The sequence below is a fragment of the Canis lupus genome, chromosome 23, assembly GCF_003254725.2.
Source record: "Canis lupus dingo isolate Sandy chromosome 23, ASM325472v2, whole genome shotgun sequence".
Classification (NCBI taxonomy): Eukaryota; Metazoa; Chordata; class Mammalia; order Carnivora; family Canidae; genus Canis; species Canis lupus.
Window position 1 is genome coordinate 27608884 of NC_064265.1, and position 23425 is coordinate 27632308.

The 23425-nt window shown below is 40.6% G+C and overlaps 1 protein-coding gene across 1 annotated transcript in view; it reads left to right on the forward strand.

Moving 5' to 3' along the window:
* The first annotated feature begins 347 nt into the window (after positions 1-347).
* The window catches only part of COL6A5 (collagen type VI alpha 5 chain), a 129953-nt gene continuing 106875 nt past the window's right edge, over positions 348-23425 (forward strand). Inside the window, 1 exon segment of the mRNA XM_025448944.3 lies at positions 348-608. The gene's annotated coding sequence lies outside the window, so the exon portion shown is untranslated.

The window sequence follows — 23425 nt, forward strand, 5'->3', positions numbered from 1 at the left end:
GTGCTTTCTAAGTTCTTGGTGATCTGTGTGCTAAGTCACATTTTCATTTTTGTTGCCTGCTCCACTTTGCAACCTTGCTCTTGCTGGGAGCTCCTGGAGAGAGCCTAGGTTCAATCTCAATCTCTCTCTCTCTCCCCCCACCCCCAGACCCCAGCTTCCCCTCTCTGGGAAATTTTTCTCTGCTTCTCAGCAGGTGGGCTAGGAAGACACCAGTGAATAACTTCTTGGAGTTAAATAGTTAGCCGGAGCAGCAGCAGTGACCTCAGCTCAGCGGCCCGCAGATAAGTCTGCCCTCGGTTTCTGAGAAACTTCTCAAGTTCTTTTGGCAGCCCCGGGCTTCTCCGGAATCGCTGCTAAGCCAACAGGCAGCTGGAGCGTCTCCGGACGCTCACATGAAACCCCGGGAGCAGTTTAAAGCCCCAGCCCCTTGGGCAGCCTGGCCAAGGTCAAGGGTCAGCGGCGGCTATAAAGGGCTGCGGCTGGTACCACCTGCGCGGCGCTGCGCGACCGGCTTCCCGCGCTCCCTCCGGGCGGCCTCGCCGGCCCTCTGCAGAGCTGGGGGGTTGGCCTCTGGGGGCTCTGGGTGTCCCCGACGCCGGGGAAGTTGGGTGAGTGTGAGGTGCGGGGGGCCTTGCGGCCCGAGGTGGGCGGAGGAGCGCGCAGAGGGCAGGTGTCCAGCGCGAGCGAGGCTGTTCCCTCCCTGCAGGTGATTTTGCACCTGTGGGATGCCCTAAAGTCCCCTGCTCCAAGGAACCGCGCAAACAAATGGTTGAGACGAGGTTCCTAAAGGCTAGACTTTGAGAATTGCCCAGGACCTTAGAGCAGTGCTATTCGGAAGTGTGGTGCAAGGACCTGCAGCATCCCCCTCCCCTGGGGCTTTGTTAGAAATGCAAATTCAAAGGCCCCAAGCCAGACCTGCTGAACCACAATCTCCCGGTACGGGCCCAGGAATGTATGTTTTCATAAGCCCTCCAGGAGTCTGCTGCAGCTAAAGTTTGCTTACCTATGACTTTGAGGTCATGTTGTCTAAGACTTGCACCCCTCACTCCAGGCAGAAACTCCCAGGTAACCAGGAAGGGGTGCATAGAGGAGAAGTCATAAGGCATTAGATACTGGGATATATTCAGATATAATAAGAACTTTGAAACATTCATGGCTTGTCGCAATTGCTGTTCAGTGTCCGACTGTGAACTGTGATCTTTGGTTTCCTGAAAACAGTACTCAGGGCTTTAAAGGAACTTTACCTTGTCTCTACTCTGTGCAAGGCCTCAAGCAAGGTTCTTTCAAAGTGAAGGAGAAAGTTGTGTACTTTTAAAATCTCCTGGTGGCTTATCTTTCCTTTAACCAGGATCTTTGTAATACGGTGTAGCGTTTCATATCCCCCACATTTATCTTGGTTTTTGGTATTTAAGTGCTCCTTCTGAAGTTAATTTTTGTTATTGCTTTTAACCTAGAATGTCAGATTAGGTATTTTGAAAGAGATTTCCTTTATAAGTTCTGAGCAAAAATGCTTAAAAACTCTAAAAATCTTTAAGACATATGTTTTGGTGTTCGTATTGAAGTCTACTTGATACATTTTACAAGTAGAATATTTAGGGATCCTGAGATTTCTTATGAATCAAATAGAGTTAGACTTAATATTTAAGTCTAACTCTACTATCTCCAAGGTTCTGAACCATTCCTGCAGATTCCTTCATCACTACTGGGAACCTCATTCAGGAAATAGTCAATGATGAAGGTTGTATGAATGGTTTGCTGTTAGTTTTGTCTTTTGGTGGCTAACTTAAATATTAAGTCTAACTCTACTACTGAGTCATTCTGAGACTCTCGAGTGAATTTCTGTGGATATTTCTCAGTTTTCCACTCTTGTCAATGGGTGGATGCAGGAGGTATGCTTTTGATGTGGCACCTGGCAGCATTATTCCAAAGTATCTCCCCCAGAGTTCCCTACCTGCTGTATGGTTACAATGTTGAATCTTTATTAATATGTTAGACTAGACAAAATACTTAACACAGTGATCATAGTTAATTATGTATGCATGTTTTAAGTTAAAACACCCGAGAAGCTTGCTCACAGATTTCAAAGGCTAACTTCTGTTTTGAAAACAATTTTGGAAATGTCAGTTAAAATTACAAGTTATTGGTAAGAATGCCATGTGCCTGTGAAAATAAAGCTTGCCACTGTAAATATTCCTCTTCCTGAATCATGGCTGCACACAGAACTTGCTTATAAGAATTCAAAGAGCATACTCAGTATCCTTTTATAATGGAGTATAAGGTTTGCAACATAAGTCTTATTTTTGTCATATTTTATGTTGTTATTTCCCTCCTTCAAATCACCTTCCAAAAGAGAAGAATTTTTTTTTTTAAGAGAAGAATTTTTAACCCTGGAGCATTTATCTGGATCCCTCTAGCTCTGACAGTGGGGGACAGGAATTTACTTGAGATGTGTACTTTTCACGGCATTGCAGTTTGCTTTGAGAATGCTCCTGTCAATCTCCTAGGATCTCAGATCCAGGTCCTCTCTGCGCAGGTGCAGAGAAGGTGATGGGCACTGGGCAAAGCTGGGACTTAGGATACAAACAAGATGCATACCTACCTTATGAGGAAGCACTAGCCAGTGGGGCATTGGCAGTTGCCCTGTGGTCCTGCCCTAGATTCTTCTGACCTGCTCGGATTCTAATCTTTCAAGCCAGTTTTGGGGGCATACTGTAATTCAAGACTTGGTCTCTGAAAAGCCATTGCAAAATTCTACTTTCTTTAATGGACGCGAGTGACACGTTGAGACATCTCCCTTAGCATGGTTGGAAGATAATAAAGGACATGAAGAGACCAGAATAGTGGGATGAGAACTTTAGGAAAACAGTGTTGTGCAGTGGAAGGAACATCATCTTTGCTGTTGGAGAGACTGCATGTTTTGGGGCAATCTGTACTCCCTCACAGAGCCTATTTCTTTATCAATAGTAGGGTATAATCATCATGCAGAAAGACCTACTCTTCTTCTGGTTCATCCACCTTCAGTGTTTATTTCATGGGCTAACATTAGCTACAAAGGAGGTTTGGAAATGTGATTTTATTTTATTTTATTTTTTTTAAAGAGTTTTTTTTTAATTTTTTATTTATTTGTGATAGTCACAGAGAGAGAGAGAGAATGAGGCAGAGACACAGGCAGAGGGAGAAGCAGGCTCCATGCACCGGGAGCCCTACGTGGGATTCGATCCCGGGTCTCCAGGATCGCGCCCTGGGCCAAAGGCAGGCGCCAAACCGCTGCGCCACCCAGGGATCCCTGGAAATGTGGTTTTATAGCTGAGCACCCCTATCCATCAGTATAAGGGTTCTATTGATAAAGAGGGAATATTGGATAATAAATAGGCAACTAGAGTTTCTGAAAAAATAATGCAGGACCAGATTGGTTCTTTGGAGATTGTAAAGTGCCAATGGTTGTGGTGGATAGTGGTATGTACATGTGTACGCATTAAAGAATAGAAGGTGGTAGAGAAAATGTGATAATAACAAGTTTCTAGGCTGCTGGATGGCTTGAGGATGTTCAAGTTAAGCAGACAGGCCCCTGAAATAGAAGTGCTCTGGCTTTGAAAATGTGCTAATAATCGTATCTCTACCTAGGTTTTTTTTTTTTTTTTTTTTTTTAAGATTTTATGTATTTGAGAGAGAGAGAGCAAGAGAAAGTGTGTGCGAGTGAGAGAGCACAAGCAGGGGGCAGGGCAGAGGGAAAGGGAGAAGCAGACTTCCCGCTGAGCAGGGAAATCTGATGCTGGACTCCATCCTAGGACCCTGGGATCATGATCTGAGCCTAAGGTAGACGCTTAACTGTTTAACCGATTGAATCACCTGGGCGCACTCTATCTAGGTCTTGAAGCAATTTACATAAATGGCTATATTTAAATCAAACAGTAATCCTGAGGGGTAAAAAAGTAGATGTATTTATTACCACTTCATTGATAGGAATGTTGAGGCTAGATTTATTAAACCCTTGTGTATAAGCATATGCTCAGTTAGCACAGAGCTACTGTAAACCTTAGCTTTTCTGGCACCCAGCTGATCTCCTTATCAGGAGGGGTCAGGTTGTAAAAGAAATGAGAGAATGAAGATAACCTTGCATACTTCATTTTTACGATTGCAATAAGGTAAGAAAAAAATTTGGAAAGAGGGAGATAACATAATGAAATTTTGTAATTTAATAATTAAAGATGATGTAATGATTTAAGAGCCTATATACCTGGGTTCAAATCAGCATTTAATCACTTGCTAGCTGTGTAAACTTGGGTAAGACACTTAACACCACTATTTTCTTCTATCTTATGGGGTAATAGTAGTACTCATTGCATAGAGATCTTGTAAAGATAAAGAACAAAAAATAGTGATGGATACATAATAAGAAATAAGTGCTTGCTGTTTTAGATAGACCATAACTAAGAGAAAAAATTGAAAATCAATTGAGTTAATTGAAATAGCTGACTACAAGATAAATTTAGGGAAAAAAACAATAGTTTTTCTATAAACAGTAGTAAGCAGCTAAGAATATAATGAAGAAAACGTCTATTCTAAATAAAAATAAACTACAGAATGAGAACTATGTATGTGAAATGTGTGTGACCAACTACTGTTGGCTCCTTGCTGCCTGAACTTTAACCTCTACCCTTGCCCCAAACGCACATTAAGAGAGATGCACAGAAAACCCAAAGCACCAGTATGGGTTTTATGCAAAAATACTTCCAAGAAAAAGGGAAGCCTTTGTTATACGCAAAACAAAGATTAAGAGTTGTTCCAGGAAACCGAAGAAAATTACTCTAAACTCTAAGGCATTAGAGAACACAGGTTTTCTTTGGTTTCTTTTCTTTCTTTTTTTTTTTTTTTTTTAAACACAGGTTTTCTAAAGCAAGGGCTCAGAGAAATGCAAGAAGCAATGAAAGACAAAGGCAAGGAAAGCTCAGAAAGAACATAAAACCAAAACCCAAATTAGAAGGTATAAGTCAAAAAAAAAAGAAGGTATAAGTCAATCTGGTGGAAAATTAGTTTTGCCTTAGAGGACAACTTTGAAAAAAAAAAATCTCATAGATTGCAGAGGGCAAGGACAAAGAGAGAAAAATGGTTAGACTAACAGTAATGGAAAACAAGTAAGAGAGAAACAGCATCAGACTATGTAGATTTAATGACCAAAAAAAAAAAAAAGGGGATAAACGGAACTGAAAATAAATATAAAACATGTTGTATTTCTATGAACTCAAATTATCATTCATTTTAAGATGTACCTTTGATTTAAAAATAGTTTTGGGGCAAATCAAAAGGAAAATAAAACTGTATATTAAATGAATGTGTCACAAGAAATTTCTCATTTGAGAAAGACTAAAATGTAAAAAAATGTATTTTTTAGTTGAAAAAATATAGAATTAGATGAAAACTTTTCCAAAGTAAAAGAGCATCTGCATTGGCATGTCAAGAGTCTCACCATGTTCTGAAAAATCAAAAAACAAAGAAACCCCCCAAACTCAAATAATATTAGCATGGTGTTTAAGGATAAAGAATAAAATATCCAAGCAGAAAAATAAAGGATTTAAGGATAAAGGATAAAATATCCAAGCAGAAAAATAAAAAATAAATTAGACTGGCAATATAAATGATCTCAGCAATATCAGATTTCAGAGGAAAATGACTCCATGATGAGAGCTTAGAGGGAAAATGATGGAATGAGACCAGGGAATTCTATAGCCACCTCAGTAGATGGCTTGTGCTGAATTTTTGTTAGCACTGATTTAGATTGCTCTAGATGGCAAGTTGGAAGGTATCAGAAAGACATTCTCAGTTATGCCAGATGTCAGGACATATAACGTAATCCTTGCTACTCCAGTTTTCTGAGGACTAGCATCTTCTAGGAGCTTGTTAAAAATGCAGAATCTCAGGCCCCATTCCAGAGCTCCTGAATCAGAGCCTGCATTTTAACAAGATGCCCAGGTAATTCTTGTGTGCTTTAAAGCTTGAGAAACACTGTCTTCCACAAGCACTTGCTAAAAGTCTTCTAGCCCAAGCGCTTTGTAACTGGTGTGTGTTGTAAGGACTGTGGATCTGCTGGGACATTCATCTCCTTAGCCTGTGGGGTCAAAGACCTTGGGCTGAGGACATAAAGAACAATGTCATTTCCTTTGTGGACCATGATCTATGGTTGTGGTGTCCAGTATGGTAACCAGTCATCATATGTGGCTCTTGGATACTTGAAATGTAGTCTAAGTTGAGTTATGCTATAGGAGTAAAATATAAGCCAAATTTTGAAGATTTAGTGTGAAAAATGAATGCAAAATATTGTGTTAATTCTTGTATCGATTACCCATTGACATTATGGTATTTTGGATACATTGGGCTAAGTAAAATGCATAATTTAATTAATTTCATGTATTTCTTTGCTAATGTAGTTGCTAAAAAATTTAAAATTGCATGTGTGGCCTGCATTCTGTTTCTGTTGGACAGTACTGATCTGGTTGCTTTAGGTAGCAAAAGGAAAATCAAAATAAAGAAGCTAAGAATGGATATGGACTTATATGGCACATTAATCCTATTTAAACTTAGAAATAAAATTGAATAGTTGTGGTATTGTGTTCACAGAGCAAGAATTATGTTGTAAAAAATAAAAAGCTACGGTATGAAAACCCTAAAGTTTAAAAGATAATTCCATGATAACAGATTGGGAGACTTCTTTTGCCCCTAGAAAATTCAATCAAAAAATGAAAGAGGAGGGGCACCTGGGTGGCTCAGTCAGTTGAGCCTCTGATTCTTGATTTCAGCTGGGGTCATGATCTCAGGGTCGTGAGACCTAATCCTGTGTGGGGCTTCATGCTCAGCATGGAGTCTGCTTGGGATTCCTTTTCCCTCTTCCTCTGCCCCTCCTCCTGCTCACATTCTCTCTCTCTCTCTCTCTCTCTCTCTCTCTTTCTCTTTCTCTCTCTCTCTCTCACACACACAGAGACACCAAAGAAAGAAAGAAAGAAAGAAGAAAGAAAGAAAGAAAGAAAGAAAGAAAGAAAATCTTTTTAAAAATGAAAGAAGAGTCAGGTAATGTAAGCAGACTACTTTTCTTATCTTTTGTAGACAAGGGACATAAATTTCATTTCTAAAGCTGATAAATTTAGAAATATAAGTTAAGACATCTTTACAAATAATTTTATTTAGCTTGTCCTAAGTAAAAATCTGACGTATTTTCTTCCAAAATGATGATCAATAGAGGGGAAATTAAAAAGAAAAAAAAACAGACAACAAGGCAAAAAATGTTAAACAAAAGAAACAGTAGGGAAAAGTAAAGACTAACTTATAAAATAGAGATGATACAAGTCCAAACATATATTTTATAATATAATATGTATTTAAATTACCCATTAAAGAAAAAGATTCATAGATTGCATCAGAAAGTTATATCCAGCCAAATGCTCTCTACCAGAGATACATCTAAAATTTAAAAGATTTGATAATTGATATTAATGATATGTTATCCAAGAGAAAGCAGGGATTATGCTGTTATATTATCTTGAGATCAATAGAAAAGATATTAAATGAGGCATAATGCATACTTTTTTTTGCATACTTTTTTATAACCTTTTTTCTTTTTTTAAACCAACATTTATTGACCAGTACTGCTAAATATCAAGATACAACAATGGGCCAAAGCAGATGTCTTTCTCTGATTAAGTTTACCATCGAGTGGTACACACCCTATAATCAAAGGTCACATAATAATAGTAAATGACAAATATGATTTGCAAGGACAATATAGCTGTCACAAACTCTATGAAATAGCTAGCATGGTATAGAAATATATAAAGCCCAACTGCAAGAAATGATAATACAGGGTAGGAGAAATGTTGATCCACTTATGTTAGTCCTGCAAATGAGAGATTAGATAGACAAAAATACATAAGGATGACCTAATAGATTAATAATGAACTCTATATCATCAGGAGAAAATATATATTTTTTCCCCAAGCATCCATGAAGCATTTTAAAAGAGAGAGTTTAAATCAGGTCCAAAGGGAAACCTTAATCTGTTCCAAAAAAGAAAAATATTGCAGATCACATTCCCTGAATGCAATGCTTTAAAATCAAAAGTAATAAAAGAAAGAGTCACTACAAAATAAAATGACTTTAATAAAATGTATAAAACAAATTTGAAATTTCTATCCACTAGAAAAATTTAAAGATTTATTTATTTATTTTTAGAAGAGGGGAGAATGCACGAATGGGATGAGGAGAGGGAGAGAGAATCTCAAGGGAAGTTAGGAAAATGCATTGCCTCCAAAAGGTTTCATTTCCAAATAAGAATAGATATAAATGAGGGATCCCTGGGTGGCTCAGCGGTTTGGCGCCTGCCTTTGGCCCAGGGCGCAATCCTGGAGACCCGGGATCGACTCCCACGTTGGGCTCCCGGTGCATGGAGCCTGCTTCTCCCTCTGCCTGTGTCTCTGCCTCTCTCTCTCTCTGTGTGACTATCATAAAAAAAAAAAAGAAGAATAGAAATAAATGAATGAATCATTCAATTCAAGAAGTTAGAAGACACAAAATGAGCCTAAGTAAAGACAGAAAGTTGAAAATTAAGGCAGACAAAACACCCAAATTGATTAATAAATGCAAAACAAAGTTTTTTGGAGAGGAAAATTACAGGAAAAAGAATAATCTACTAGTTATTATAATCCAGAAAGAGAGAAGGAAAACAAAATGCATAATATTAGGAATGAGAAATCACACATACCCTTAGAGGGTAGAGAAAAATGAGAGGATTTTCAAATAGTTAAATAAATAAGGAAATATATTAACAAGTAATATGAATACTAATAAAATATAAATTGGGTACATTTAGGAGAAATATTTGAGCCAAATATATGAGTTTTTAAAATTAAAATATGTATATGTATAAATGTCAGGCAGAATAATAGAGATTATATCATAATACTAAACTTGTATAATTGGTTAGTGCAGCGTTGGCAACTCGCCACCAAATAAAGTTTTATTGGAACATAACCACAGGGCCAACTTATCTACTAGGCACAGAAAGCATGGTATCTAGGGCCCCCAGTACTTTTAGGGCCTCATGAAATGCTTTAATTTCACTAATAATCAGAAGGAAAAAAATTAAACTTTTAGGGTCAAAAATATTTAAGTTTTTCTTCACATGAAGGCCCACAAAAGTATCAAAAGCTATATCAAAAATAATTTTTATTTAATTTTGTTCTTTTTTAAAGATTTATTTATTTATTTGTAAGAGACAGAGAGAGAGAGGCAGAGACACAGGCAGAGGGAGAAGTGGGCTCCTCATAGGGAGCTCGATGTGGGACTCGATCCCGAATCCCGGAATCACGACCTGGGCAAAAGAAGGCAGGCGCCCAACCACTGAGCCACCCAGGCGTCCCTTAATTTTGTTCTTAAGGGAAGCTTGTAAGGCAAAAGTTCCTAGGGCCCGTGGCAGTCCTAATGCAGCTCCACAGCCATGCTCATTTGTTTACATATATTGTCTGTGGCTGCTTTTATAAGGGCAGAATTGAATATTTGTACTGGAGTCAAAACCCAAAATATTTACCATCTGACTCTTTACAGGGAAAGTTTGCTGACTCTTGGCTTAGTGTGTTAGCACTCATGATATTAAACTGAACTATCTTTATGACCTGGATTTTATTCTTACTAATTACTTCTACCTATACCATCAATCCTTTAAGACATCAACAACAAAAAATTCAAAGAATGTTTTTGAATTCCTCACATTTCTTGACCATTTATTAAAGGCGGGATGCCCTTTATGTCAGTTCAAAATTTTAAGAGAAGAAAAACTGCCAAGTAATCAATATCTATGTTTAATTATCTTCATCCCATACATCATAAAGAATATAAAAAGAATGGGGAAAGGGCAGTGTTAAGGAAAAGCAGTATCTCCGTATAACATGTTCTTTCCGAATGTCATCTGCAAACGAGTATTTGCTTCTTGCCGCGTGAATGCAACGCAGTGGCCCCAGCAATAACCCAGGAGATGACAGTGCTGAGACTGCTTTTCCTGAACCAGGAGCACCAATTGTTTATAATTTGGCTTCTAAAGTTTTAGAAAATCATAATAGTTTACAAGTTTGGCGTAAAATTTCAGATTTATTTTTGGATCCCCTCAAATTTATGCTGTGATGTGGCCTCAGTTTTGACTATATATTAATGGTAAGAATCAAGTTTGCTTTTGGTTAGTGAGCATTGTGATTCGTTTATACATAGGAAAGCTCCTGGAAGAATAACCAGCAGCCTGGTATGGGTTTTAGCTGTAGGGAATGGGAATATGTATCTGCTGGTACACTAGGTGGAGGTGTAGTGAGTAGTCCGTGCAACTCGGAAGGAGTAGATTGTTATTGACATTGATTAGAATTCCCAGCTCACTGGATTTAATATAATGCAGATCAAGTTGGTTTTATTTCTGTTTTATTCACCCAGAGTCTATAGTTTACATTACTGCTCACTGTATTTATAATGACCTACATCTATCATTATAGTATCATACAGAGTAGTCTCACTGCCCTAAAAATACTCTGTGCTTTACCTATTCATGCCTCCTTCCCCCAACTTCTGGCAACCACTGATCTTTTTGCAGTCTCCAGATTCTGCTTTTTCTGAATGTTTCTACAGTTGGGGTCATAGAGTACGTAGCCTTTTAGACTGGCTTCATTCACTTAGCAATATGCATCAGACCTTCCTCTGTGTCTTTTCATGGCTTGGTAGCTCATTTCTTTTTAGCTCTGAATAATATTATATTGTCCAGCTGTCCCACTGTGTATTTATCCATTCCGCTTGGTGAAGGACATCCTGGCTGCTTCCAGATCCACTTTCAGACAACACTACTTCCTTCCTCCTGTCCCTTGTATCATTGTTATCATTAATTTCACCTATATATAAACTATAATCATCAGGTACATTATTGTTGTCATTATTTTGAACAAAATGTTGTTTCTTAGGCTGATTAAGAATAAGAACAAAGGTTTGTATTTAACTTTACTTGTTCCTCTCTAATGCTCTTGTATTAACTACATTTTCTTAATTTCCGTGTTTTTGAGGTTCTGGCATCTGGAGTCTTGTTGACTAGGGAGGGACTGCCTCTCTCCATGGTTGACTAATTCCTAGATAGTAAGGGATTCGTCCACAAGCCCTTCTCTGATATGTAAACCAATCAAACCTGAGTCCATACCTCCAGCTGACACCTCTTATTGGGCTCTTGAACTCTGGGACATTATCCCCTTTTTCTAATCATCCCAGGATTGTGCTAGACAACTAGAGACCACCCTGCCAGTGCAGAGCCCACGGACATTATTCAACTGTCCAATTCTAAATCCACCTAGCTTGTTGACTTTGTCTCATTCATTTCTTCCCAGGAAAACCACAATGAAGACTCCCACCTAGAGTTCTTTCTCTTTCTCTGCCTGTTCCTCTTGCCTTAGTTCTTCCCTAGCTGGCCCTTTGTGGTGTGTTGTGACTCCTGTTTCATTTTTGGGTCTGCATGTCTTACTGTACCTGATTAAAATAAATCCTGGGTACCATTAAAACTTGAACCTTTATATAGATTTGGATTTCTGATTTCTATTATTTTCCTTCCCTGAAGAACTTCTTTTATCATTTCTTGCATGACAGATCTACTGGTGATGAATTCTATCCATTTTTGTTGGAGAAATGTGTATTTTTCCTTGGCTCCTGAAGGATAATATCCCAGGATGCACTATTCCAAGGTGATGGTTTTTTCTCTTAATACATTGAACATTCCACTCTACTCACTTCTTGCACGTCTGGCTTCTGAGGAGAAGTCAGATGTAATATTTATCCTTGCTCCTCTACAGATAAGATTTTTTTCTTCTGACTTCTTTCAAGACTTTTGCTTTACTTTTGATTTTCTGTAGTTTGAATATGATATGCCTGGATATAGTTTTTGTTGGTTTTGTTGTTTGTTTTGGCATTTTTCCTGCTTGTTGTCCACTGTACTTCCTGTATCTGTGGCCTGGAGTCTACATTAATTTGGGGGAATTCTCAGTCATTATTGTCTCAAATATTTCTTCAGTTCCTTTCTCTCTCTCTTCCCATTCTGGTATTCCAGCTCTAAGTATGTTCTAGTTTTTGTAGTTGTCCTAGGGTTCTTGCATATACTATTCCTTTTCTTTTTCAGATTTTTTATTTGTTTTTCAGTTTTTGAAGTTACTATTGACATATCCACAAGCTTAGAGAGTCTTTCCTCATCCGTGTCCTACTAACAAGCCCACTAAAGGCAATTTTCATTTTTTTAAAAAGATTTTATTTACTTATTCATGAGAGACACACAGAGAGAGGGAGAGGCAGAGACACAGGCAGAGGGAGAAGCAGGCTCCATGCAGGGAGCCCGACGTGGGACTCAATCCTGGGTCTCCAGGATCACACCCTGGGCTGAAGACGGTGCTAAACCACTGAGCCACCAGGCTGCCTGCATTTTTCACTTTTGTAACAGTGTTTTTGATCTCTTGCATTTCTTCTTGATTCTTGGAATTTCCATGTCCTGCTTCCATTTCCCATCTATTCTTTCACACTGTCTACTTTTTCCATTAGAGCCCTTTGCATACTAATCAGCTATTTTAAATTCCTGCTCTGATAATGCCAACAATCCCTGCTGTATCTAAGTCTAGTTATGCTGCTTGATCTGTCTCTTTAAACTGTGTTTTTGCCTTTTAGCATGCCTTACAATTTTTTGCTGAAAGCTGGTTATGGTGTAGTGGGCAAGAGGGACTGCAATAAATGGTTAGTGATGTGGTGATGAAGTGTGGATGGAAGGGAAGCATTCCATGGTCCTAGGATTAGATCTATCTTTTAGTGAGCCTGAGATCCTGGTCTGGGAACTTCCCATGTACTTCTCAGTTTTTCATCCCCTCTGATGGGACAGGATGGCTACTGGCTACAGGGAGCTGGAGCTAGGTATTTCCCTTCTCCCAGGTTGATTAGGTTCTGGTAAAACCCCAATAGGTTAGACTCTGGTAAAATAGTGTCTCCTGAGGGCAGGTCTTAGTAAACAGAACAGAACTCTGGAATATTTCAAAATGGTTATTTCCCCCCACCCCTCCTGCTGGAAGCACAGGAGTCTTTCTCGGGTGCTCACTATGAGAATGTGGTAGAGCTACTAGAGGTAAAACTTACAGAAGTGTGAATGCCACCCTAACACTGGACCTTCCCCTGGAATTTTTAACTCTCATATTTGTCCACATTGAGCCTCCAATAATTTGTCAATTATAGTTTAGCTTCTTGTGCCCTGGCACTGATTCCCACAGAGGTATCCAGAGAGATTCCTGTCCATGAGTTTCTGATTTGATCAGTTGTGATTCTCTGTATCATGTGTCTTTGCCTCTAATGGAGCAGTGGTTTGCCCTCTGACTTCACTTCTCTGATGGATCTAAGAAGAGTTGTTGATTTTCAGATTGTTCATCCTTTTACTTGTTAAGACACAGTAATGACTTTCAAGCTTCTTATGTGCCAAACTGGAAACTGGAAATCCTGGGACGCTTTTAAGAGAGAAACAGGCTGCTGTTAATCACTATACTGGAACAGCAGTTTTTAATTGGTTCTATTCTAGAAAACGCATTGCATATTCGTGGGTTCTTTCATTCAATTTTTATGTTTGCTTTCCTTAGGAAAAAATAATTTTTAATTTAAGAATCAATTAAAAGTGTCCTCATTCCCACATCCTAAAAATAAGTATATTTGACAATGAAAAAAAATTGAGATCACACTGGACACTCTCAACTTTGCATTTCCCCCCTAACCTACACTTTTAATTAAATTGAGCAAGCACTTACTTGCTTTGCACTTTATTTAGAGAACCTGAAAGTAGACTAAAACAAGATCCTTTCCCTCAAAACTTACACTAAAGATGGATCAGTCAAACATGTACACAGAAAAAAACAATATGGATAATAAAATACGTACATGAGCTATTAAAAACTAGTGGTTTAGCCTGAGTGTTTGATGCAAATGGGAACATGGAAGGTAGATATAGCCACAGTAGTCAGGAGGTAGGCCAGCCAGGTCTCAAAGTATAGTTGTGATTTGAACTTGTGTATAAGACAAGGGCTATTCAGGCTTGGGACAGAGGAGAAACAGAGCAGGTGTATGGTGTTTGGTTGGTTCCAGAGGGATTGGGAATTTGAGAGCTCTCCAGAGACTCTGGTTCTGCAAAGTCGTAGCAAGAAGGAACCATCCTAGAGGGCCCAATTCTGAATTTCCCAGTGGGTCTGGTATCTAAGCATATTCAGAGTTGCCAAGTGCAATTTGGTCAAGATTCTTTTGCTTGTGAACTACCAAAGTGCTCAAGCACAAAATGGGATTTATTAGCTAAAATGCCTAAGGATGTCCCAGGGACATGTCAGACTGATCAGAATGTTCAACTGATGTCATGACAAACATGTCTCTCTTGATATTGGGGTTCTCCTTTATGGTGGCAAGATGACCCTAGCAACTTATACTCCACCAGTTTATTATCCTTGCAGCAAGAGAGCTTCTTCCTCCTAACAGATCTAGCAAAAGTCCACATATTGGCTGATGTTTATTGGCTTTGATGGTCTAGGTCAGGTGCTCATCTTTGGATCAATCACAGTGATTAGAGCAGTGCTGGCTTAGGTTAAGGTATTCTTTCCTGGAGTGAGGGCAAGATCATGATTCCAGCAACTACATGGATTGAAAGTAGGGAAAGAGGTTTCTCAGAAGCAGTTGTGAGTGGTGGGCACACCAAATAGACAAATGTCTACTACAGGATACTTTATATATATGATCTCCTATAAACATCTGAACAACATAATGCTACAACCATTACTGATCACAACCTACAGATAAAGTCATTGAAGTACAGACCTTTTTCTCTTTGGGGCTGTTCCCCTGTACTCTCTACAGAAAGTTTGCTTAGGCCCTTTAGGATGGCCCAATCCAATGGTTCTCAGCCTTGTCTGCACAGGGTGATTTTATTTATTTATTTTTTTAAAGGATTTTCTTTCTTTATTCATAAGAGACACACAGAGAGAGATAGAGACATAGATAGAGGGAGAAGCAGGCTCCCTGTGTTGAGACTGATGTGGGGCTCAATCCCAGGATGCCGGGATCAGGCCCTGAGCCAAAGGCAGATGCTCAGCCACTTAGCCACCCAGACGTCCCACCGGGTGTGCTTTTAAAAATCCCAGTGCTCTGGCCACATCCCCAACAAATTGAGTCAGAAATTCTGGGAGTGGGACCAGGCTTCAAAATTCCACAGTGGAAAAAAAAAAAATTCCACAGTGGTTCTCTAGTGTGCAGCCATGGCTGAAAACCACCAGCCTGAGGTTGTTTTCTTTTCAGAAAGTTGTAATGAGAACAAAGAGCAGAGCCAAGTTCTATTTTGTCGGCAACAGTACCAATAATGAGGCACACACTCAAGGAGATCAAACTACCACAGGAAGCAAGCTACTATTCCAGTGGAAATCAGGCATTGAGAATATAGATGGAGATATTACTAGTTTGGGATTTTATGATTTGAAGGGTAGCCATGGTTGAATGTCATTAATTCCTATGTGGATTATAACAGGCCTTCTGAAGTTTTAGCAGGTGGAAGTCTTTGAAGCATAAGCAAGACATTCTTCTCTCTGGGGATGTTTATTTAAAAGAAATCTGATCTGTAGGTTTTGGATGAGATTGTTGAAAGGTAATTAATAATACTTGAAAACCGAAAATCTTTGATGCCTGGGGAGTCTGGTTTAAGAACCTTCGGGATGTACTAATGTGCTTTCTGCTCACGTTCTGGCAAGAAGTGTGACTACTTCATCTGAGAGGCCCAGACCGTGGAAGGATGGACTTGCTTGTTTTCTGTCTTCAGCAGAGCCTTGTTCCTAGAAGAACCGGGTTCTGATTCACAAAAGGAGGGCATTTTATTGCTGAAGTTCAATCCTCTTGTTATGTATATTAGGAGACCAAGTCTCAGAAAGGAGATCACAGTTATGAATTATGAAAATTTTCACAATTCTTGATCAAACTTGTAGAAGTCATTAGAACATATTAAGTGTTTTTATATGCTTTTGTTGATACTTTTCATAAAATAAAGTTTTATTTTTAAGTTCATTCTTACTCAGTTCTTTATAATTCTGAAATATCATGTTTATTTATTCTTTCAATAAATATATATTTTTAAGATTTGTTTATTTATTTGACACAGAGAGAGTGCACAAACAGGAGGCAAAGCAGAGGGAGAGGAAGAAGCAGGATCCTCACTTAGCAGGGAGCCTGATGTGGGGCTGGATCCCTGGACCCTGGGATCATGACCTGAGCTGAAGGCAGATGCCTAACTGACTGAACCACCTAGGTGGCCCTCAATAAATATTTACTATGCACCAGTGTGTGCCAGGTACTGGAGTAGGTGCCACAAATCATTACTGTATGATGGAGTTTTCAGTGACATTTAAAACCAATGAGTTCTGTTACTTTATTTTGGAGTTTACCATTTGGTGTTTTTTTTTTTTATATATATTTTTATACAGCTATTCTGGCTCCCTAAGTAGGCTATATATTCTCAGAGGGACTATTTTATGTCTTTTATTCTTTATGTCCACAAGCCTATTAACAGTTCCATTAATTATCTATAAATGGCAGTATTGGATGACTGGGCAAGTGACAGCTGGTAGATTTGTTAATTAAGCTGCAGCCCATGTTTCTTATATGCCTTATTTGTCCTGGTTTAAGAAGACTGTGGCGGGATCCCTGGGTGGCGCAGCGGTTTAGCGCCTGCCTTTGGCCCGGGGCGCGATCCTGGAGACCCGGGATCGAATCCCACATCGGGCTCCCGGTGCATGGAGCCTGCTTCTCCCTCTGCCTATGTCTCTGCCTCTCTCTCTCTCTCTGTGTGACTATCATAAATAAATAAAAAAATTAAAAAAAAAAAAAAAAAAAAAAGTTTAAGAAGACTGTGGCATAAACATTTCTGCCTTCAGCTCCTAATCTAATTTGCCCTGATGAAGATGTCCTTAGAATGTCGTTCCCCAAATAAGAAAAAGCTGAGAAACTGTTTCTTTGTACTGGAGCGCTGTGCCACGTAGCTGTGGGATCCTCTGTGTCTTAGGTCCTTGATCTCTCCTCTTGCCCTATGGGCATAAGGTAATCTCTTGGTTTAGAAAGTGTGGCAAGGGGCTCTCTAGTCAAAGTTCCGCTGATGCAAATATCATGCTGCCACAGTATCCCCAGGGCTTTTCCTTGCCTCCTCTTCCTTCAAGAACAATCAGCAGCTCATAATTGCCAACAGAATAAAGTAACTCCTAAAATGCTCCTAAGAGCATTTAAAGCCCTCTGCCATCTTGTCACCTCAACCCATCCTTTTTCCTTTAGCCTTGTCTTCCACCCCTCCTCATTCTACACCCTGCACCACAGCCAAAGCAGAAGCTGACAGCTTCCAGGATCCACCTACTGCTTGCTGCTGTCCATGATCTTTGCTGTCAGGGCTCTGTGGACACCAGAACTGTCTCCTCCTGTTATCTTTGCCCTTTGATATTCTAGGCATCCATCAAGTCTAATCCAAATGCATTTTGTTCAGGCCCTCCTTTGAGATGACAAGTAATTTTGCCCTATTTATAAGTATTTGCATCAGTATTTGCCTTCAGACCTTCCTTCACTTTCTTACTGAGCACTCACTCTGTGCCAAGCACTGGGGATGTAAAGATGTATCAAACATGCTGTGGTCTCAGCTCCAAAGAAGTTTACAGTCTGGAGAGGGAGGCAGTTATGTAAGCAGCCAGAATGAAAATTTCAGGAGAGTGAAGATTTTGTCTCTTTTATCCACTACTGAATCCAAACTGCCTACAACGGTGCAGAGAGAACCTAGTTACCACTCAAGAAACGTTTGTTGAGTGAATAATCAGGAGCATATGTAGTTGTAGGTGCATGTGTGTACATATATATATACATATGCATATATGTGTGTATAGATAAATATATAGAAAGGATAAAGTCCAATGAGACTGCAGAGGAAGGAAGACTTTGCTGAGTCCGTTTCTAAGTCATGAGTTGGACTTTGCCTGACAAAAATTCTACTCTTGTTTTTAGGCAAGGACTAGCTGTTGACCTTTGTTTTCCCATTTTTCCCACCTTGAGCTTCATGCATCATGGTAACTCAGTAAATGTTAATGGCCCTGAACTGAAGCTGTTTATAGCTAATCTGGGACTCTGGAACCTCGCTTTTCACCTGTTTCTGCCTGACCTATATTAAAGGAAATACTGGTCCTGGCACTGATACCAAATCCCTCCCCTCTCCTGCCATCTGTTTCCTCGATGAGCTGACCCTGGGGATTTAGAAGGCCTTTACTTTTTATAAAAGTGGAACTAGTGCTGTCCACACGGTGTGGCCTCTGCTGTTATGGCAGGTTCCCAGTGACTTGTCTAGAATGGTCCAATAGAGCTTTGGCACACAATTGCTCAGACTGGTGGAATTTGCTTCCTACTCACAGGGTATTACTTTATCAATCTCAGGATACTCCAAACATGGACTTTTGCTTCTAGAAAAGCCTAGAATTGCTGCTGTGTGAGGTTTTTTGAGTAGAAATGGCTGGGTTGATGGAATTTCTAGCACCTTCCAAATAATTAATTCAACAACTATTTCTTGAGGCCTCACTGGAGAGTAGGCAACTGACTTAGGCAAGTGGGATGTTCAATAGTGAGGGATGAAAGGCCAAATCCTATCTTCAATGAGCTTATAAGTGTTTGTGTATATGTGTGTGTGTTGGTGAGAAGTGGGGATTAGGAAAAGGAGGTCAGTAACTACAGAATGAGGTGAAATGTGCCAAATGCCAAACAAGAGGATGATCTTGGAAGTTTGAGCAGCTAGAGTGGGGGGCTGTGTGTGTTGATAGATTTGGGGGTGTGGGTGAGAGGGGATATCCTCTCTACAGAATGGTGCCATGGAAGAAACAAGAGAAGCATGAAAACCAAGGGAAGCAGAGTCATGTGGCACCCATAAGGTGGGCAAACAGTGGAGGAAAATGAGACTGGGTAATTATGTGACCTCTCTGTCCCTTTGGTGAGGGACACTGGTGTGCCTTCCTGATGCTCCCAGAAATGGCCCAAAGCACCAGGGAGGCTGATACCTAGGCTTTAAGCCTCAGCTCCTCCATGGACCAGCTGTGTGACCTTGCCATGCTATACAATCTCCCTGGGCCTCTGAACCTCAGCTGGAAGTGATTAGGGCCACCTGGGCAGATTTAGGCCTTTATCAGCTGGAGGTTGTGGTTCCTAAAGTATATTCTTCTCCCTCTGCTGGAGCTCCATATCTGGTTCAGAGCCTATTCTTGGCCTGCTTGTGGCACAGATACCCTGAGTTAGGGATGAATAACCAGGGAGGGTGGAGGATGGCCACCCGGAAGAGGGGAACAGCGTGGAGCACAGAAGGTGAGATGGCCTGAGCTTGCTTTTTTACCATCATTCAGTACGTATTGTTCCTTTGGCTGAAAATGTAGAGAGAGATAAATGAAGCTTGGTGGTTTCAGAATGCTGTTCGTATTGTGTTTGATTTAGGATTTAGCAGTGCAAAACTCCAATAAAATATTTACATACTTATTTCCAATCCAGCGGGCTCAAGACTGACACCACTGCCTTTCATGTGTTCCTATAACTCACTGCGTAATTGCTGTTTTCTTTCAGTGTCTGAACCTGTCAGGAGGTTGGAAGCTTGCATTGTGCCTTTGCATTTTACTAAATTAAGCTTCTTCGTTTTCTTGCTTCACCAAATCACGTTTAGACCTCATGCCTTCTGTTCTAAAACAGACGGCCTGATAGAAAGTACAGTTTACCTTTCAGAATGGGTGAGATTTGTGGCATGTTATCAAAAGAAGGGAGATGATTATTCATTATTCCATTATTCCTCTCCTATTTTGTCTCCTGGCAATGGTGGAGGAGTCTCATTCCCCACCTCTCTGTGGCTGAACATCCCTATGGGAAGTAGCAAAGCCACCTCATTGCTTTCTGGTACTGCGTGTGGGACCTTCTCTTCAGATGTGCCCGATTGGCTATCAAATGCCCCTGTAGTGGGCTTGGCATATTCCCCAAGAGACCATGCTGGCTTGAGTTCCCGTTTACCCTCTGAAAGGCTGAGCATTTGAAAATGTGAGAAGGTACAAGTTGGTTCATGGGGCAGATATTCGAACTTGCAGTTTCTTTGTGCCCTAAGTCTGGTTTGGGGTATAAGTCCTCCAGCATGGCTGATTGACTTCCCCAAGGTATCCTGTTCCTCGTTCCTGCTGCTCTCAGCTTCACGACCCTCAATCACAACATCATGAGATCGGAGGTATTTAGAGTTATTGGAACTGTGGAGATGTAAGTCAACCCTCTCAGGTTGATGTCTAGGAACCTCTTTATCCTCATTTTCCTGTTTCTCTGCTAGTTTGGACAGGTTGGCAATTTACTGGTGGCTGCTGGCTTCTTTTACTAAATCTAAACAGGAGAGATTGGGGAGTTGAGCCATGGAAGAACCAAGAGCCATAGATTAGATTAGATTATTAGCCAAGGGAATGAAAAATGAGGTTACACATACAAATTAGATTTCTCTCAAGAGCACAAGCAGTATAAAAGATCGACAAATCGGAACAACTTATACTAATGGAAGCAGAAGTAATAGAAAAAGCAAATAAGAAGGTAAAAGGAAAAACATCAGCTAGATGGCCAAATAAGACACCCTTCACTCATATCCCCTTCTCCCTAACAACCATAATTTGGCATCCATCTCTGAATAAAAGTGTCTTTTTGTGAGAGCACTGGAATCCAGGTAGGAGACCATGAAACCCAAGGTAGTGCAAGATCGAGGAGAGCCGTTTTGAGAAGGCAGGCTCACACCCAGGTACCTGACTTGCTAACTGTGGTCTCTGCCACAGACCCAGAAATAGCTCTGTATCCCCGAGAGTTCAGTTACAGCCTCCTTGGCTTTGGTCCTGTCACTGATACCACATGCAAGGACCCTGGGCACCATGCTCACATGTAGATGCTGAAGCGGCCTGTGAATCAGCTCGAGCTCCTCTTGGCCATGGTCCAGGAGCCCCTGGAGGTGATGCCATCAAGATGGCAGCATAGGTTTTCCCAACTTCAGTCCCCTTCTCAAGATGACCAACTAGCTAGCAACTATCCATAGGAAAGACACTGTTGTGAAAATCCCAGAACCCTGGGGGGTTAGGGTGAAGCACCCCCTGGACCACAGAGATTAAGAAAGATGGCTTTAGGAGGTAGGAGGAGCAGTTTCACCTTGATCATGTTGCCACTCCCCCAGGCTAGCACAAGGATCACTGGGGGAATCTGCTGGATTTGACCACTGAGGATCAGACAGCAATGGAGAGAGGGGAACATGGCTTAGCACAACTGGCACTCAGGTCTTGTGAGATCACATGTCTGCTTGCTGTTGTACCTGGGTGAGATCCCAGGCCAGTAAGTCAAGCCCATGGTCCTGTCTGGCCAGGGAGTGATTTGAGTTTCTAATCAAGGGGCTGCATAGGACATGGGGCCCTTTCTATAGCCTCACTTATGCAAGGAAGCAAATTTGCAGCCCCATGCAACTGCCAAGCATAGCCTTCAGCCCCGCCTGACAAGAAGTGCAAAATTCCTGCATCTGTGCAAAATTCCTGCAGCCCTGGTGAGGCGGGGAACCAATCCAGTAGCCTTGCTCAATTGTTGAACATAGTCTCTGGCTTCACATGACCTGGAAGACTGAACAGTGACCCTGGACAGCCTTGGATCACAGCCTCTGGTACTGCCTAGGCAGAGAGCCCATCCAGTGTCTCTGCCCAAATGAGATGCAAAGACTGTGGCTTTAATCTACCAAGGTTCTCAGACAGTGACTCCGCCCAACCTCAAAACACAGTCTCCAGCCCTACCCAACTGCAGGATCCAGTGGGTGGCCCTGCCCAGGTAGAGAGCCTGGACAGCAGTGTCATCCAATAGCAGAGTACAGCTGGCAGATTACCTGATTGTGAAGCTCCACCTGTAGCCCACACATTTGAAGTACAGCCTGTGCCTCTGCCTGATTGGAGAACAGAGCTTTGTCCAACTATGAAGCTGTCAAAGATTTAAATAGCCAAAGTAAAACTAATGAATTGCTGAAGTAGTAATTGGTAAAAATTATTGTGCATACAGTTTGCAAACCAGGAGCCCTCAAACCAGAACATGGAATGAATCCTCATATATATTTTAAATATATACATATATATTTTAAAGATTTTATTTATCTATTCATGAGAGACAAAGAGACGCAGAGATATAGGCAGAGGGAGAAGCAGGCTCCGGCACAGAGAACCTGATGCAGGACTCAGTCTCAGGACTCAGGGATCGTGGCCTGAGCCAAAGGCAGGTGCTCAATCACTGAGCCACCCAGGCGCCCCTTGGGTATATTGTTATAAGGCAGCTTAGAGAGTGAGAAAACAGTGACTGTTTATTCTCCACAGTAATTAGTTACAATATTCTAATTTTCAGTAGTTACATCATACCAATTTTAAATCACAGTTCAAATTTGCTTATCATTTCTAGAGGCACAGGCAAGAAATGATCCAGGTCCAGGTAGCCTTGCAGAAGAAGCTAAATGCACTTTGCCTGCATGAGTAAGCTGGTTCAGTCTGCTCAGGGAACTTTCAAGCCTCATCTCTGTCTGTCCTTGATTTTAACAATTCCCTCTGTTCAGGCTTTCTCTCTGCAGGCTGAGAGTGTGTCCAAAACATTACAGTGTTATTCTAAGTTCCTGCTGTTGATGTAGTCAGGCCAAAGAATCACATATTCACTATTTTCATTAGTTGGGTCATCAGGCCAGAGGGCCATGTGATCACTTCTTCATAATTCATGTGGTTATTATTGATTTCATCCAGTTGTCTGACCCCAGTGGATACTCTGGCATATAGAGTGGCTGCTAACAAGCATTGAAAACCTTCGAGAATATACAGTGTACTTGAGAAGTTAATGTGAGAGCAGCCAAGGCTTGAGAAATTCCCTAGAGCACTGATTCTCAGGAGCCAAGATTTAACCAATGAAATAAATCAAATGGGTTATAATCAGATTCAGGCTTTACCTTTCTAAGCCCATGTACAATTTTTTCACAAGTTGTTTACAGAAGTGCAACATGATATATTAGCAAACACACACCAGCTGGGATGAGTGAACTTGAGGATGTCATATTTTAGGAGACTGTGTAGCAGGTGAGCTTTCTCCTAAATTAGGCCTTTCTATGAAGTAAGCAAGCAGTGTTTTAATGAGAGGCATTTCTATGGAAACAAAAGAAAAACAAAGGTTAATAGTTTGAGCAAATTATAAATTCAGTTTTCTGATCTTAGAAGCCAGGTGAGATTTCTCGATGTCAGGTTCTAAGCATCTTTAGATGGAGAAGGCAAGCAATGGCAAACAGATGGATTTTCTTGGTTTGCAGTGT